Below are 4,005 nucleotides of genomic sequence, written 5' to 3'. Positions count from 1 at the left end.
TCGGACCTCTCCAGAAGAGACGAAGTCATTTTTACTCGATTGCGCATCGGACACACGGCCCTGACCCACAAATACCTCCTACAAAGAGATGAGAACCCGTTCTGTGTCGGATGCAACACAGATTTTACCATTAGACACATCTTAACCGAATGTCTAGACTTTGGAGAGATCCGAAGGAAATATTACAAATGCAAGAAATTGCAAGATATTTTTTCCGTCGTTGGTCCCAGCAAAATTTTGAATTTTACGAAGGCCATTGGCCTTTATGGCAAATTGTAAAGTAAAACTGTACTATTAAATTTTTTTAATGTTAACTATAAATGTTTTTTAATGTTAACTAGAAAAATTGTTTTAGATTTAAAATATATGTATATTTACACTGATTTTTAAATATTTTAAGATTTAACTACTGACCCGAGCCAGCTGTACAGCGAACTGTTGTGAACAAAACCAACTTGTGTTTCGCGCGCTCATATGATCTTACGCAGTTGCGAGCGCCGTAAAACCCTATACTACTAACTAACTAACTAAAGATGAGACCCTGATGTTGTTCGATCTGTACCAGGTGTAAATCTGAGAGGCTCTGTGCAGGAAGAAGGTGTTGGTGATGAATAAGTCGTGCTCTGCACACAGTTCCAATACATGGTTGCCTTTATAATTGCATGGTGTTCTGTGGTCAATGTGTGGACCCAGGCGTTTTGTCCACGGTGTTCTTCTCTCTCCGACTCTTCCGTTGAAGTCTCCCATTACATAAAGGTCTTCCTCGTCTGGGATGCTGCTAGTTAAGTCCGAGAGTTGTTCGAAGAAAGAGTCCCTTTCTTCGTTTGAGTAGGAGTCGTTACACGGTGCATACACCGGAATGTAGTTTGTGGTCTTTTTGCCCTCTCTAATGCTGATTTTAATGAGCCTTTCAGAAATGAAGTCTGCATTCAATATTTCCTTTGCTTTGTCAGGGTGTATGATGAAACCCACACCGTGTTCAGCTCTTTGTTCTTTTCTTACCCCACTCCAAATGAGGACAAAGTTAGAGTGGATCTCTTTTGGACCTGTCCCTTTTTTCCTGATGTCTGTAATGCCCATGATGGAGATCTTGTTCTGGGTCATGAACTCCACTATCTCAGGTTCTTTATTTGTTAAGCTGCAAATGACTAGGTCCCAATTTTTTTCCTTTTTTCTTGATCGTCGCCCGTTTTCCTCGCCAGGTCGTTTTCCATTTTGATCAGTCCGTTTGTGTCTCCTTATATTTTCTTGAGCAATATTAATATCCACTGCCGGCCTGCTAAGCCAGTCGCAGTTTCACCAGAGCCCCGTTGGCCAGCAACGTTTCGGGGTGACCCGGGTCAGCCTGCACGGCTAGCGTAACGCCTCAGTGACATAAAGTCACACAGTACTTCACCCAGACCCAGCTATCCCCTACTTTGTCCTGTTTCCATCTCCCACGGCGAGGACGAGGGGTTGGACTTCGACACACACACACACACACACACACACACACACACACACACACACACACACACACACACACACACACACACACACATATATATATATATATATATATATATATATATATATATATAAAATTGCACTAATAGGGCAGTTACAAGAAAAGTATGCGACTACAGAAAATACGTTGCAGGTTGTATATACAGAAACACTGTGTGAAAATATGAAGGCTGTATCAATTCAATCTTTTTCACAATCCCCGCATAGAATTTGCGCGTTTTTTGGTCTGTCGAACCCATTGCATCTCAAGAATTCAGATAATTGACCGTGGAATCATATTGGAATGGTATGTTTCTGTTTCTTAGCCCATACTGGTTATTGGGAATCCCAGTATACTTAATTTATAGCACAAACAAACATTTTCACTTCAGCTGTACCTAGTGCCCCTTAATAGATGATAAAAAAGGGAGGGGGATTAGTGCACATTCTTGCTCTTGATTACTTTGTTGTTGTTGTTGTTGTTCTTCTTCTTCTTCTTCTTCTTCTTCTTCTTCTTCTCCTTCTCCTTCTCCTTCTCCTTCTCCTTCTCCTTCTTCTTCTTCTTCTTCTTCTTCTTCTTCTTCTTCTTCTTCTTCTTCTTCTATTATTATTAGTTCTGTTATCATTTCATTAAAATAGTTATTATAGAGATGAACTTCTACTTCTAGTATGGAATAAAAATAATGGCAGCTAACACATTCATTTTTAGTTTTTGTGTCGGACATCTGCGCGGACACTTATGGATATAAAGAAATCCGAACATTGTCAGTTATTGAAAATGGTTATAGAAACGAAAATAAAAGTTGAAAAAGCCTAGTGCTGATTCAGTGTCAATAGAAAGCTAGGAATTATTCTTATAAGCATAATTACGAGAAGTCATCCCTGTTTTTCAGTCAACTTACAAAACCTAGACACTTACCGTTTTAAGAAAAATAAGGAATTTATAGAATGTAACAGATACTGTTCGTGCATTACATTGTAGATGTATTCTGGCACTAAAATCGGTTTGTACTTTTTTCATAGTGAGACTTCAGGCTAATTTTGATACACTTGAGAGAAAATATGCAAATATTCAGGAATATATTAGACACATAAAGTTATATTTGGAGGAATTATTCATAGCGAATTGTGTGCCAGATGGATAAAGTTGCAAAATTACAGCTTCATATTATCATATGCGCAGATATAATCCTTTCTGAGTATCTGCACCAATCTTATGTGGTTCATGTTCCAAAAATTGGACAATTTTTGTCCTGTCATTTGTTTTATATTGATTTTTTTCATTCACACTTCACTTGTCCAAAACAGTTTACAATTTAGCATTGCCGACTTCAGCGAAATAACCAAACAAGTTACAATGTCCGTTGTTTGTTTTGGGTCTCAAGGGCAGAAATGCGTGCTTTGGGTGCATTAAATGATAATTACCATAAATGCAGGGATGCACCTAAAACTGTATGCTGAAAAGTACCAAAAATGACCCCGACATGACATGGCCCGCTACTTGGAGGAACTATTAAATAGTTACTCCAAGGCCCGCTACAACTAAAATGTTACTGCCGCTGCGCTGTGGGCTGATAACGGATTTCTTAGGAATATCGGGATAGCCTGCGTGATAACCTTTTCTAGCTAGTTATTCGCTTCGTACTCGTAGGAGAACAGCTGCTTTGACAGACTACCGTACCTTGAACTAGAGTCAAAATTAACAGCCGCGTCTTTTGCTTACCTTTCTGCTCAAGTTCCCAAGTTTTTGTGTGTGAGAAGTTAGCTAAGGCCTACACATTTTTCAGCCTACTTTTGGCGTAGTGAACTGTGTTGTAAAATCAATCGCCTTCATCAAGGAAAATATATGTTTCCCCACTTATGTCAGTGTGGGATTTGAAAAAAACCCCTATTTAGTGTGCTTGTTTATTCTAATCTAGTTTCACACTCTCCCTTGAAAGCGAACCTACTGCTGCATTGTTACAAGAGCTAGTGTTCACAAAGAGGACCAGAGGAAACGTAAGTAGTTGCATAATGTTGAAATATTTTATTTCATCTCTTCAGTTTCTTGTCTCTCACAACGCTCTGGAAGTTCTGTATTAAATTTTGTTCTTACTCTTGTTTATAATGTGTTTTTAATGTGATTGCAAAGCAGGGGCAGCATGGGATGGGATGTGAGAAGTCAATTCTGCAAGGGCAGTCAATAACCAGACGGGAAATCGAATCGATACCAGACAGGGATGCAAGAATCTTGAGAGTAGCACTAAATGAATGGCTCTATATTTGCATTATATATTCAGTCGTCATTTGATAAAACTTCTAGGGGGGCTCTCGTGGCCTAGAGGTTAAGGTGTTGGCCTCTCATTCAAAGGTCCCGGGTTCGATTCCGGGTAGCGACCAAAAAAATTTTCTTCTCTAAAATTGTCTCCTTTCACATCCTTTCCTGATCTCTAACAATGTTCTGTTGTCTGCTTTCATTTCCACTTTCTGCCCCCACCCCCTCACCTCCTTTGCCCCCTCCTCTGGGCTCCTGACTCTTTC

At 39.6% G+C, this 4,005-nt stretch overlaps 1 protein-coding gene across 1 annotated transcript in view; it reads left to right on the top strand.

The window, feature by feature from the left end:
* Positions 1-3,143: 3,143 nt before the first annotated feature.
* Positions 3,144-4,005, top strand: part of LOC101850845 (universal stress protein YxiE) — a gene marked incomplete in the record, with an annotated part of 49,902 nt that continues 49,040 nt past the window's right edge. Inside the window, 1 exon segment of the mRNA XM_005108668.3 lies at positions 3,144-3,483.

Source organism: Aplysia californica, unplaced genomic scaffold (genome assembly GCF_000002075.1).
Source record: "Aplysia californica isolate F4 #8 unplaced genomic scaffold, AplCal3.0 scaffold00708, whole genome shotgun sequence".
Classification (NCBI taxonomy): Eukaryota; Metazoa; Mollusca; class Gastropoda; order Aplysiida; family Aplysiidae; genus Aplysia; species Aplysia californica.
Note: the sequence above shows the minus strand (reverse complement) of the source record. Positions and strands in the feature narration are given on the sequence as shown.